We start from the raw sequence: 14,607 nt of genomic DNA, 5'->3' as shown, positions 1-14,607 counted from the left end.
ACGTGCTTAGCAGCTGTCTTCGATGGGGTTTTATGCAGTTGCGGCGTGTAAATGCAAGCTGTTTTTTCTTCCGCTGAGGTTTGGCGTTTATACCCAATCTAGAAACATGATAATTTTAAGATAAGAGCCCTTTATCTTTGGAAGGATGTGCTGAAACTAGAGAAGATTCCAAGGTGGTTACTAAAATGTTTCCAGGATTGAATGGCTTATCAAATGAAGAGCATTTAATGGCTATCATTACAGTTTGATTCTGCTTTTTAATGCTTTAACAGACAGTCATATTATCGCGGCAAACAGAGTTCGCCGGGAGCTCAGGAACAGCAGAGAGAAAAGGAATTGACCCAGAGGTGGAGAACCGGAGAAAGTCAATAATGTTGTTGTTCGCTCTCTCCGCCAATTTCATTTTGTTGTGAAGTTTGTGTTCATGTTGCAGTTTCTCTGTAACTGCGCCAAGACGTGTATCTATACTCTGTCCTAGACGAAATTCAGGGAGCAGTTGAAAGATGGACTCAAACAACTGCTCACATTAGGTGGTCGTCTCTGTAGATAAAACCATATGTTCATGTAGCCTGGTGGGAGAACGTTAGTAACTTTTCATTTCCGGTTAGTTCAGCAACAATAATTTAGTTCAGTGGGGCAGATGTTCTAACGAATGAAGACTCCGTATGAGATACTCACATTAGCACAAACTCTATTGGAAACATTGGATTCCTGACGGGATCTGGGCCAACGACCCTGACGCTGGTATGATTTTACTTTAGAAGATGCTGGTATGATTTTACTTCCAATGGTATAAATTTATTACAATTCACGGATTGTCGATCCCTCGACAACGAGTGAATATCCTTTGTGCCAACTGAAGCAATATGCCGAGGACATGGAAAACTTGTGACAGATAAAGTGAGTAAGCGTAACTAAACCTTCCGTTGTACTGGTGTAAATAATATTTTGTAATGTCGTTTCGCTCAGGAAACGGGGCGGCTCTTTATAAAAACTGGTTTAAAATGTCTGGCAAACGAAACTCTGGTTTGACCTGTAAATGGGCATGTTTAGCAGTCTGACTCCGTGGAGTTGTTATCAGAAATTAAGTTGTGGAGTAAAGCAATGCTTCTCTGTACAATCAAGTATCGCTAAATAAAGTTTTATTTTCGGGCGTAAGAGAGGAAGTGATTTATCTCATCGAAGTTTTTGCTTCTACCAAACACACCGCACGGAAAACTAGATGCAGAGAAAGTTCCTGACTCTCTTCACCTCCGATGGAGTCTGGTCTCTGGACCTCTGCTTTCTTCCTCCTGAAACTAATTATCAGCTCCTTGGGTTTTAGGTTGCTATTGTGGAACGACACTTCCAGAGTTGTTGTTGTTGTTGGTTTATAAATCTCCCTGCTATCTGCTGGTCCCACAACGACAATGGCGTCGTCAGCAAATACGATCATGGCTTTGGAGTTCTGATTATCTATACTGACAAATGTGTAAAGCGGGTAGGGCAGGGAGGCTAAGCACGCAGCTTTGTGGTTCACCAGTGCTGATGCAGATTGTGGTGGAGATATTGTTGCATATCCCAGCTGACTAGGATCTGCAAATGAGGAAATCTTGCACCCATTTGTACAGGGTCCTATTGAGGTCAAGGACTTGAAACTGTTTAACAGGGTTTGCCGGGATGATAGCGGTGAATTCGGAACTGTATCGATGAACATCATCATTTATCTGATAGTCATAGAAAGCTGCAGCACAGAAAAAAGTCTTTTCCGCCGATCTAGTTCGAACCAAACTGTTTAACCTGTCTTTCCCATCGTCCAGCTCCCGGGCCACAGCCCCTCCTTACCTCTACCAACCACGTACCTATTCAAACTTCCCTTAAATGTTGACGTAGCCCCCCTGAAACCCCCTTACATTGAAATCCAGCTTGCATGCACCTCTTGCGCCGGCCTCCGGTTCCACACTCCCAGGACACTCTGAGTGAAGACGTTTTGTCTCTTGTTCCCATTAAACTATTAACCTTTCACCATGAACCCGTGACCTATTGTTCTAATTCAACTCCGACCAACCCCCTCCTCTCACTGGAAAAAGCCTGCTTAAATTTACTCTTTGTATAGCTCTATCAAATCTTCCCTCAATCTTAGGTCAGTCCTAACCTATTCAAGCTTTCTTTATAACTCAGCTGCTCAAGCATTAACCCTTTCATTCCTGGAATAATTCTTGTGATTCTCCTCTGGACCGTCTCCAAAGTCAAAACATCTTTTCTCAGATAGGGGCCCAGAACTAGTCACTCAGAGATTAAGCTAGTTTTGCGGGGGGCTGGGAACTGGAGCCTGAAGTCACGAAATGAAGGACAGGACCAGAAGATATGTGTCATGAAGTGTAAAATCGAAGTAACAGTTACGGTGGTTTGGATCACTTGAAGTTTATATATTTTAATGACAGGATGGGTACGCGTGATGAATTTAGAACATGGTTCTACGATGTTGTAGCCATTATACTGAAACTTGGTTGCGAGTGGGGTAGGAATAAAGATTAATGTACCTGTTTTTTGGAGATTTAGAAAAGATAAAGGAGGAGGTAAAGGAGGGGGTTGTGTCGTAGTTGCACTACTTCTAAGGCACAATGTCACAGCTGGACTTTGAAGAGACATAATTGAGTCGTCAGTCACGGAGTCCATTCCTGTGGAGCTCAGAAACAGGAAGGGTGCAAGGGTGCAATCACAGCTACCAGGACGTGAAACAGATATTAAATCAGATTAACTAAATAATTAAACTTAATAGCGTTCTTGTCTGAGACCTTGTCAGATGGAGCAGAATTTATTCAGTGTATCCAGGAAGGTGTATTAAATCAATTTGAGGACGGTCCAACGAGAGTTGTGCCGTACTGGATCTGGTGTTGTTTAATGAACTCCACCAGGTGACTAACCTTACAGAAGGACTGGCGAATAGCTAATGTTGTACCTCTGTGTAACACTCGCTTCGCCTAGCGGCTTAATATTGGGGGTGATAAAGCCCAGCCCGGCCAAACGTAAGAAACCTCGTTTGGGTGGATGCTGCGTGATGTGTCTCCTGTTACAAATCAGTGCCCAGAAATAAAAAATACACAATATGTGATAAAACAATTATGCTTTTATATATTGGCGAGGTCCGGTGTTCCCGATGTGGCCTTTTATATATTGGCGAGGTCCGGTGCTCCCGATGTGGCCTTTTATATATTGGCGAGACCCGACGCAGACTGGGAGACCGCTTTGCTGAACATCTACGCTCTGTCCGCCAGAGAAAGCAGGATCTCCCAGTGGCCACACATTTTAATTCCACATCCCATTCCCATTCTGGCATGTCTATCCACGGCCTCCTCTACTGTAAAGATGAAGCCACACTCAGGTTGGAGGAACAACACCTTATATTCCGTCTGGGTTGCTCTAACTTCCGCTAAGGCCCCCCTCCCCCTCGTACCCCATCTGTTACTTATTTTTATACACACATTCTTTCTCTCACTCCCCTTTTTCTCCCTCTGTCCCTCTGAATATACCCCTTGCCCATCCTTTGGGTTCCCCCCCCCTTGTCTTTCTTCCCGGACCTCCTGTCCCATGATCCTCTCGTATCCCCTTTTGCCTATCACCTGTCCAGCTCTTGGCTCCATCCCTCCCCCTCCTGTCTTCTCCTATCACTTTGGATCTCCCCCTCCCCCTCCAACTTTCAAATCTCTTACTCACTCTTCCTTCAGTTAGTCCTGACGAAGGGTCTCGGCCTGAAACGTCGACTGCATCTCTTCCTACAGATGCTGCCTGGCCTGCTGCGTTCACCAGCAACTTTGATGTGTGATGCTTTATAACTCTTACTTCGACTATATGGTTATTAGAGAAACAAAATATATAAGGAAAAGGGCCCAAATCTTATTAAACAGTCTGTACACATAATGTTGATCTGCTCTGGGCGTCGCGTCCTTTGGACCCCCGCTCCGAGTCCACCCCGTCCTGCTGTCTACCAAATCTCTCCATTTGCGTCTTCTCTCTTCATCTCCCCCTTTTCCTCTGGCAAAAGAGTGGGAAATCAACTGCTTCCAGAATCTCAAGATAGGGCTACAAACCCCTGATTGGCTAACCCCTGCATTCCCCAGCCCTGTTATCTCTAGCCATAACCCAAACAGTCCTGCTACAGAGAAACCATTACCTAAGCGGTGAAGATTACAGAGAAGCCATTACATTCTCCCCCCGCCAAATTTATTCCTGTCCTCATGCGTTGAGATAATTCGCCAACCCTTCCTGCAAAACACAAAGCCCAATCCAGGTGCAAAAGGCAGTGACATAGCTCCTTAAACGGTAGAGATCACGCCCTGTTCCCCTGACGCTACCTAGGCCAACCTATCTGCTGGTCTCCTAATTCTCTGACACCTTCGTACCTCCTCATCTAACACTTCAGGCTCAGACGCTACTGGGGATACTTCGGGTCTATTTAGCGAGTCCTCCCTCGATCTACCACTCATGGCCCCCGGCAACTCGGAGCCCCCTGTCCCATGTCCAGGTCCCGCTTCCTCTCCTTCAGGGTCCCGCTGTAACCCAGGCTGCCCACAGATAGCCCCCACTTCACCTAACTCAATGGGAGAAGGGCCAGGAGACTCTTCCTCAATCAATGAGGACTTAGCAAAAGGCAGCATGTACCTCACATCCAGATCATCATCCTCCGAATCAGTACCCCACTCTTGGGTGGGGCCCGGCCCAGCCTCTCCCGCTGTGGTCCCTGCAGTCGCGTGCGTTTTCGCAGAGTCCTCTTACTAGGTGGAGTCTCCAAGTTGGCCTCCTGGTCTACCTGCACCTCTTGTCCCAGAGACAATAGGTGGTTCCGATTGATAATATTGACAGGCCCCTTCCTCTGCTCTGGTCTCACCCGGAACACTGGTAGGTTCGGCATCTGACTCTCCACCACATAGGGTGTGGCCGCCCAGCGGTCAGCCAACTTGTACTTTCCAGGTAGCCCCAATTTTCTTATGAGGACTCGGTCTCCCGGCAGGAGTTGGGAGAACCTCACTTTCTGATCATACCTCCTCTAATATCCTCGGTTCTGCTTGGCGGCTGTAACCCCAGCCAATTCATAAGCCCTTTTCAGCTCGCTCCTCATATCACACAAATACTTCAGATAAGGCTTCGGTGGTAAGTCAACCTCATCAGTCCCAAAACAAGGGTCATTGGGTAACCTCGCCTCGCGCTCAAACAACACGTAATATGGCGAGTACCCAGTAGCTTCATTTCGTGTAACAGTGAACCAGATGCCCAATATGTTGACTCCACCAGCTCTTGCTGATCTCCATGGTCCCGAGTACGTCTAGCAAGGTCTTGTTAAACCCCTCAGGCTGGGGATCGCCCCGCGCGTGATAGAGCGCGGTCCTCGACTTCTCAACTCCAAGCATGCGCAGTGACTCATAGATGAGGCTGCTCTCTAAGTCCCGTCCCTGGTCACTATGTATCCGCCTGGGAAGGCCATAATGAACGAAGTACTTCTCCCATAACACTTTTGCCACCGTAGTCGCCCACCTGTCCTTGGTAGGAAAATCCTGAGCATATCTGGTTTAGTGGTCAGTGATGACTAAGACATTCGCCGTGTTGCTGGCATCGGGTTCTATGGACAGGAACTCTATACACACCAGGTCCAGGGGCCCTGCACCTGAAAGTGGGACAAAGGAGCTGCTCGCATAGGCAGTGTCTTCCGGCGTATGCAGCGAATGCACGACTTGCAGTATTCTTCAACCTCCGACTTCATTCGGGGCCAGTAAAGCTGGTCTCTGGGCAATCCATAGGTCTTTTCCACCCCCAAGTGTCCAGGATCATCATGAAGTGACGTCAACGCAATCCTCCGATACTTCTTGGGCAGAACCAGCTGGCAACGCCGGGGTCGGTCCGGGGCTGACGTGACCCGGGATAAGATCTAATTCTTCAACTCCAATCGAGGCCACTCTTTCAGTAATGGAGGCACCGAAGCGTGTTTCATCTTCTCCGCCTGAGCCATGTCTCCTTTTTCGACGCGAACCAAATAGTACCACTGCCCAGGTGATCTCTCTGAGCAGCTGCCACTTCCCCAGAACTCAATTCCGGCAGCAGTCAGGTTACAGTAAACTGGGGGTATGGCGTCATCAGAAGCCACCAATTGATCCGCTGCTCGATCCTGCTTCTCCTTTTCCTCGGTCTTCATTGTGGCTTTTACCCAGGGTCAGAAACGCTCTCCCACTCCTCGCTCCTGTCCTGTCCCGAATGAATCTGTCGGGACAAGCATCCGTATCAATGTTCCGGCTCCCCGGCTGGTGCTCCAGGCTGAAATCACAGGCAGACAACGCTGCCAACCACCGATGGCCTGTCACATCCACTTTCGCCGAGGTCACTTCAAACTTCAGTCCTCACCTGAAACTTGGTCTCGTAGAGTTAGTCACTCAGTTTATCCACCACCGCCCATTTCAACGGCAGGAATTCAAACTTGTGCGTGGGATAGTTTCTCTCGGAAGGCGACAAGGTCCGGCTGACTTACGCCACAGGCCTGAACCCAGTGCCTTGAACCTGATACAGAACACTCCGCCTAAACCCTCTCGGCTGGCATCTGTATGCAGTCCATACGGCTATCGGGAGTCCGCAAAATCCAGCACCGGTGCCTGGGTCAGCAGCTCCTTCAGCAACTGAGAGGCCTCCTCACATTTTACATCCCATCTCTGTCCAAAGGGCTCCGACGGGTTTAAATATTCTCCACTCTCCTGTCCTTTTCACCCTCCCTTTCTTCCTCAGGGGAGGGTAACCACACAGAAGCTGATTCAAGGGGTGACTCACTTTGGCCTCGCCCGTCAGGAATCTCCGATAATAACCACAGAACCCCAGGAACGAGCGCAAGGCGCTCAGTCTGGGGCCTTGGCCAGGTGGTCACCGCTTCTACCTTAGCCGGTTCTGTAGCTACTCCATCAGGAATCTCCGATAATAACCACAGAACCCCAGGAACGAGCGCAGGGCGCTCACAGTCTGGGGCCTTGGCCAAGTGGTCACCGCTTCTATCTTAGCCGGGTCTGTAACTACTCTATCATGTGAGATTATGTGTCCGATATAGCCAATTGACGTTTTGCAGAACTGGCACTTGTCCAGGGAAAGTTTTAACTTTTTACCTTTCAGGAGGGCGACTACCTTCAGTAGCCTCGCTTCGTGTTCTTCCGATGTGGATCCAAATACTATGAGCTCATCCAAATGCACCAACACCTCAAGCAAGATCATATCCCCTACCATCTTCTCCATGACCCGCTGGAAGTTTGCAGGGGCTCCCGATATGCCCTGGGGCATCCTTTCAAACTGGAGGAAACCCAGGGGACATTAAGATGCTGTCTTCTATTTATCGCCCTCACTTATCGGGATCTGGTGATATCCATTCCTCAAATCCAGCACATTAAACTACTCCACACCTCTCAGACAGGACAGCGCATCTTTGATCCATGGGACCGTATACCGGTAGGGACGGTCAGAGTCCTATAGTCCACACACATGTGTACCTTCCCATTCTTCTTCCGGGCCACTACTATTGGGGACGCATAGGGGATTTGGGACTCAGTGATGATACCAGCTTCCTTCAACCTACACAAATGCTGCTGCACGTCTTCCACGTCTGCAGGGGCCAGTCGCCGATACCTCTCTCTAAACGGGGTGTCCTCGGTCACCCAGGTAGTGTGACACGTACTCTTGGAACAACCCACATCAAACTCGCCAAGGGAAAGGACACGTTCCAAGTTCAACATCTTCTCTACCAACATCAGTTTCCAACCCGGTGGCACCGGGGAGTTCTCGAAGTTGAATGACTCAGCGGTCAACTTTCCCGCTTTTCCAATAGTTTCTCCCCGGAGTTCCTCACGGGGGGGCGCTAAACATTACTGTCACCGGGAACAAATGCGCTAGGAGCATTCCCCCGCTTGAAGGTGACCTCCCACTTCATAGTGTTCCTGACGATCACTGCCCTCCTGCTCGCCTGTACAACAGAGGTCTTCTGAATTTCGGGCCTCACTAGTAGCCCAGCAGGATATCCCGACTCCTCTTCCTGGTCCTCCAGAGCGTCCGCTAAGAGAGCTTTGCCCTCATGCACTTCGTGAAGTTTGGGGGTCCCCATCAGTCTTGCTATTTCCCCAGACCATACCACCATTGGCTTCGACTGGGTGAGCCACACAGACCCTCGTTTAAATTCGGTATCGGACTCCCTGCTGTGACACACTTCCTCGAAAGCAGCTTGAAACACTGGGTGCACGGACAATGTCCCCAAAAAGCTCTCCCCAGCCTTCTCCTTGCAGGCCCCCATGAGCCTCCTCACCAGGGTGTTGGTCCCCACCTGAATTAAACATAGAAAACAGGTGCAGGAGTAGGCCACTTGGCCCTTCGAGCCTGCTCTGCCATTCATAGAAACATAGAAACATAGAAAATAGGTGCAGGAGTAGACCATTCGGCCCTTCGAGCCTGCACCGCCATTTATTATGATCATGCTGATCAACCAACTCAGAACCCCGCCCCAGCCTTCCCTCCATACCCCCTGACCCCCGTAGCCACAAGGGCCATATCGAACTCCCTCTTAAATATAGCCAATGAACTGGCCTCAACTGTTTCCTGTGGCAGAGAATTCCACAGATTCACCACTCTCTGTGTGAAGAAGTTTTTCCTAATCTCGGTCCTAAAAGGCTTCCCCTCTATCCTCAAACTGTGGCCCCTCGTTCTGGACTTCCCCGACATCGGAAACAATCTTCCTGCATCTAGTCTGTCCAATCCCTTTTGAATTTTATACGTTTCAATCAGATCCCCCCTCAATCTTCTAAATTCCAGAGACTATAAGCCTAGTCGATCCAGTCTTTCATCATATGAAAGTCCTGCCATCCCAGGAATCAATCTGGTGAACCTTCTTTGTCCTCCCTCTATGGCAAGAATGTCTTTCTTCAGATTAGGGGACCAAAACTGCACACAATACTCCAGGTGTGGTCTCACCAAGGCCTTGTACAACTGCAGTAGTACCTCCTTGCTCCTGTACTCGAATCCTCTTGCTAGGAATGCCAGCATACCATTCGCCTTTTTCACTGCCTGCTGTACCTGCATGCCCACTTTCAATGACTGGTGTATAATGACACCCACGTCTCGTTGCACCTCCCCTTTTCCTAATCGGCCACCATTCAGATAATAATCTGTTTTCCTATTCTTGAGACACCGCCCGTCTCAACAGGGTCCGGACAAACTAGCACCACTGTATCAAGAACGTCAGACACTCCCACGTTGGCCTCCGAGAACTCCAGTTTCACTGACAAATAACCGTCGTATGGATAATCACCAGCAATGATAACTCAGATCTCCAGTGCATTGAATGGTGTCAAGGGTAAATGCTTCAGATACCGATTGTAAAACGAACGGAACAGTAAGGTGACCTGTGATCCAGTGTCGAATATGGCTTTAGCGTAAATACTCCCTATCTGGTCCCACTAAGCCTTCATTTTCGGGAGTTCCTTGGTACATTGCTGGGAACGTATTCCCCAAGAGACACCAGGCCGTTCCCTCACTGGGTCTCCTCTAGGTTTCCCCAACGACTCTCCCTGCAGAGGTACCCGGGGGTTCATTCTCCTTCTGGCCTGACACCTGCTGCCAGCAGCCCTCCGCATTGATCGTCCCCTTGGGGAATCTGCACCCAGCCCAGCAGCTCCATCATATGGGCGTGGGGGGGGGGCACACCTGCTGATAACAGCCAACGTATCTCCGTTCTCAACTCTGCCACTATCTCCTCTACTGCTCCGCGGGGTAGTCTATCTGTGGTCACTTCACTGCAGGGGACACTACCGAGGACTGTACCCTGCTGACTGAGTCCTCTGACGCGTCCGCCGCGTTCTCCTTGTCCTGTACCTCTCCGATCAGCTCAAAAAAAGATGGAGGGGGCCCGTCTTACGAGACTGCCACAGACCCCACACAATCAGATCATGTGACAGGGCACCCCTGGCTATATATCCGTCCCAGCTCAGCCGCCTGAATGACCCCTCTGTGCCGCAAGCAATTTAGCTGCCCCCGTAGCCATAAAATAAAAGCAGAAACCTTCTCCCCCTGCTCCTGACGCATACTTTGAAACCCCACCAGGAGCTCCATTGGGCTTCTATTCAGACGAAAAGCATTGCCCAGTGATTGCAGATAATTGACAGCTGTCTCTATGGAATGATTTAACCTGACAGCTCTCTCGTCAGCAGCCCGCCCATTCAAACTTTCAACCAATCTCTGTCGCTTTTCATCATCCGAGCACTGCCACTCATCGAACAACTGAGAGGTCCGTTCCACCCACGTCTCATACTCCTCCTCCCCTTTAGGTGTGGGTGTTATTCCAGAGAATAGGTGGAGCTGCCATAGCTGGGACTTGGAATCTGAATTTTCCATTTATTCGCGAGAAGTAAGGGCGGCTACTACCTCAGAATTCTCATTCTTCACCAGGGGACGTGGACTAATTAGACCTTCCAAATCCGACCTCTTTTTCCCCTCACTTCTCAGAAATTGTAGAATTCCAGATGAATTGTTAATTCCACTGTTAAATTCTGTTGAAGTTGCGATTATGAGCAGAGGCTTGAGAAAATGGTGAGCGCAGCTGTCGTTTTCATGAGATCTTTGAAATTTCCACCTCCAGCTCCCTCAGCGCTGGTCTGCATGAAAACGACAGCTGCGCTCACCATTTTATCAAGTCTCCGCTCACAATCGCAACTTCAACAGAACTTAACAGTGGAATTAACAATTCATCCGGAGTAGAAATATCTGCCCCACTGGTTCATTGCTCAGGGTAATAACACAGCATCCAAAGGAATCATTCCCGAACATAGCCCCCACAATTGTAACCTTTGCTTTGCCTGGCAGCTTAATCTAGCGGGTGATAACCCCCTGCCCGGCCAAACTGAAGAAATCTCGTTTGGGTGGATGCTGCGCGATGTGTCCTGTTACAAATCAGTACCCTGAAATAACAAACAGTACACAATATGCACTTGAACGATTAAGCTTTATAACCCTTACTTTGACGATATGGTTAGTAGAGAAACAAAACATAAAAGAAAAGGGGCCCAAGTCTTAGTAACAGTCTGCGCACAGAAGGTGGAGCTCACTCAGTCGTCCTTCTTCCACCATCAGTCTCCTCTCGGCGTCGCCGACCTTCAGGGCACCCGTTCGGGGTTGGGTGCATCAACCTATCTATATGTCCTGCCTATCACCTATTCAGCCTCCCGAATGATCTGGAGTTCATCCAGTTCTACCTTAACATGGGCTGTTCGGAGCTGCAGCTGGATGCCCTTCTCACAGGTGTAGTTATCAGGGACACAGGAGAGTCTCCTGCCTTCCCACATCCCGCAAGAGGAGCTTCCCGCTATCCTGCCTGGCATCTCTACTGCTCTAACTGAGCAAATGTAAAGAAGGGGGCAAAAAATTCTACTTCTGGCATAATTTTGTCTTCTCTGACAGAATGTTCTCCTGACCGAAACATCAAAGAGGTAAAGCCTCAAAGTCTCCGCTCCGACTCTGCCCACTCCAACATTGGCCGCTCCACTTGCTCCTGCCCAACTTTAAGATCTTCTTGATAATCAATCCTGAATCTTGATTGGCCACTGGTGAAAGCTCAAAAATAACCTGCCCTAAACCATTGCCTTTATTACTCGATCGGCGAACCTGAGGGAATTCCGTCCTCTCAAGCTTCTGATTTCTCCGATTAATGATGGGTCAAAGCCCGGCAGGGTGACACAAGGATGAATGACAGATTGAAACCCATCCCACATTCAGAACTGGTGACCACCCTCACCACAGTGTGAACCCACCACTGCCTCTGCAGTGTGGGTAAGTGTGTGAATGCCTTCCCTCAGTCTGAGCAGGTCAATGTCCTCTCACTGCTGAAAACAGTCTGATCTGTCGGTAGGTGAGATGAATGTGTGAATTCATTCCCACAGTCAGAACAAATGAACGGCTTCTCCCCAGTGTGAACTCACTGATGTGCATTCAATTGAGATGTCTGAGTGAATCGTTTCCCACATTCAGAGCAGGTGAGTGGCCTTCCCCAGTGTGAATTTGCTCATGTACTTTAAAGTCAGATAACTGAGTGAATCTCCTCCCACAATCTGAACAAGTGAACCATCTCTCCTTCGTGTAAATTCAGCAGTGCCTCACAAGGCTGGATAACTGGGTGAATTCCCTCCACATTCAGAGCTGTTGAATGGCCTCTCCCCAGTGTGAGTTCGCTGATGTACCTTCAGTTGAGATGACCGAGCAAATCCCTTCCCACAATCTGAGCAGGTGAACGGTTTCTCCCCGGTGTGAACTCGCTGATGTACTTTTAAGTCAAATGACCGCGTGAATTCCTTCCCACAATCTGAGCAGGTGAACGGCTTCTCCCCAGTGTGAATTCGGTAGTGTGTCACAAGGGCGGATGACTGAGTGAATCCCTTCCCACACTCAGAGCATGTGAACGGCCTCTCACCAGTGTGAACTCGATGATGTTTCTTGAGATCAGGTAACTCAGCAAATCCCTTCCCGCATTCAGAGCAAGTGAACGGTTTCTCCCCAGTGTGAACTTGGTAGTGCTTCACAAGGTTGGATGACCGACTGAATCCCTTCCCACATTCAGAGCAGATGAACGGTTTCTCCCCAGTGTGAATTCGCTGATGTACCTTCAGTTGAGATGACTGAATGAATCCCTTCCCACATTCAGAGCATGTGAATGGCCTCTCCCCAGTGTGAATTCGCTGATGTTCTATCAGTTGAGCTGAACGGGTGAACTGCTTCCCACATTCAGAGCAGGTGAATGGCCTCTCCCCAGTGTGAATTCTGGAGTGTGTCACAAGGGTGGATGAATGTGCGAATCCATTCCCGCACATAGAGCAGGTGAATGGCTTCTCCCCAGTGTGAATTCGGCAGTGCTTCACAAGGGGGGATGACTGAGTGAATTCCTTCCCACATTCAGAGCAGGTGAGTGGTCTCTCCCCAGTGTGAACTCCTTGGTGTCTCTTCAGCGTGCCCGAGTGAGTGAATCGCTTCCCACAGTCTGAGCAGGTGATCGGCATTTTCTCAGTGTGAACGAGCTGGTGTTCATTCAGTTGAGATGACTGAGTGAACCCTTTCCCACATTCAGAGCAGGTGAATGGCTTCTCCCCGGTGTGAACTCGCTGGTGTCACTGTGTTGTGGTTGAGTGTGTGAATGCCTTTCCACTGTCCGAGCAGGTCAATGTCCTCTCACTGGTGAATTTTTGGATATATCTGTAGCGTAAATGACAGAATGAATTGCTTCCCAGTCAGAACAGGTGGAGCATCTCACTGTGGTGTGAACTTGCTGATGTATCTTCAGACTGGATGACTGATTAGTTCCCCTCCCTCACACAGAGCGGGTGAATGGCCTCTCCCCACTGTGAATTCACTGGCGTGTCTGCGGGTAGCCTGTGAGTGAATCTCTTCCCACACTGAGAGAAAGAGAATGATATCTCACTGCCATCAATTCTCTGGCAAAAGTCAGACGTTTGAATCCCTTGTACAATCAATGCAGCAGAAGAACTGATCTCTAGTGAACAAATGCTGGTGTGTTCTCAGCTCCCTGCTGCAAGTGGATTTCACTGAGTTACAACAGAAAACTTGACTTCAGACACAAAATACATTTCCAGCTGGGATGAGATACTTCTTCATCTCCAAAATCGAAAACAGATGTGTTGTTGTTGCAAAGAAAATATTTGGTCGCTGCTTAAATATCCGGACAGGCACAGCGAAACTGATGTGTTGTTGTGTTTGAGATTCCCGTACACAAGTGTTCTGCCATTTCAAACCTGTAAAAATATTTGCAAAAGACATCAATGGGTGAAGGACAATATTTCAGGAGAGATTTCAGTCTGTGGTGAGAACATAAGAAATAGGAGCAGGAGTCGGCCATCTGGCCCTTTGAGCCTGATCTGCCATTGAATAAGATCATGGCTGATCTGGCCATGGACTCACCTCCACCTACCTGCCTTTTCCCCAGAAGCCTTAATACCCCTATTTTGCAAAAACCTGTCAAAACTTGTCTGAAATACATTGACCGGTAGACTCCACTGCTTCATTGGACAGACAAATCCACAGATTCACCACCCTCCGGGGACAGCAGTTCCTCGCAATCTCCATTCCAAAATGCCCCGAATCTTGAGGTAATATCCTCTACTTCTAGTCTCACCCTACCAGTGGAAACAATTTCCTTGCCTCTATCTTATCTATTCCTTTCATAATTTTACATGGCTCTATATGATCTCCTCTCAATGTGAGCTCTGGCCTCACAATTTTACCAAATTCAACTCAACTTGGAGGGGTGCAATTGAGATATACTCCAGGCTACTGTGGGAAGTGAGAGTGGAGACTGCTGAGCCTCTGGCGATGATCTTTGTATCATCAGTCAGGACAGGAGAAATACCAGAGGATTGGAAGACATTGTTCCCTTGTTCGAGAAACGGTGTAGAGGTAACCCAGGAAATGAGACACCAGTGGGTCTTACTTCAGTGGAGCGCAAGTTGTTGGAGAAGCCCCTAAGAGGCAGGAGTTATGAGCAATTGGAGAGACATAACCTGAGGGGTAGTCAGCTTGGCTTCATCAAGGGCAGGTCATGCCTTACGAACCTGATTGAAT

The 14,607-nt window shown here is 48.8% G+C and overlaps 1 pseudogene; it reads right to left on the bottom strand.

Annotated features, from left to right (window-relative positions):
- Positions 1-14,607, bottom strand: part of LOC140185023 (uncharacterized) — a 101,528-nt pseudogene that overhangs the window by 71,258 nt on the left and 15,663 nt on the right.

Source organism: Mobula birostris, chromosome 20 (genome assembly GCF_030028105.1).
Source record: "Mobula birostris isolate sMobBir1 chromosome 20, sMobBir1.hap1, whole genome shotgun sequence".
NCBI classification, from domain to species: domain Eukaryota; kingdom Metazoa; phylum Chordata; class Chondrichthyes; order Myliobatiformes; family Myliobatidae; genus Mobula; species Mobula birostris.
Note: the sequence above shows the minus strand (reverse complement) of the source record. Positions and strands in the feature narration are given on the sequence as shown.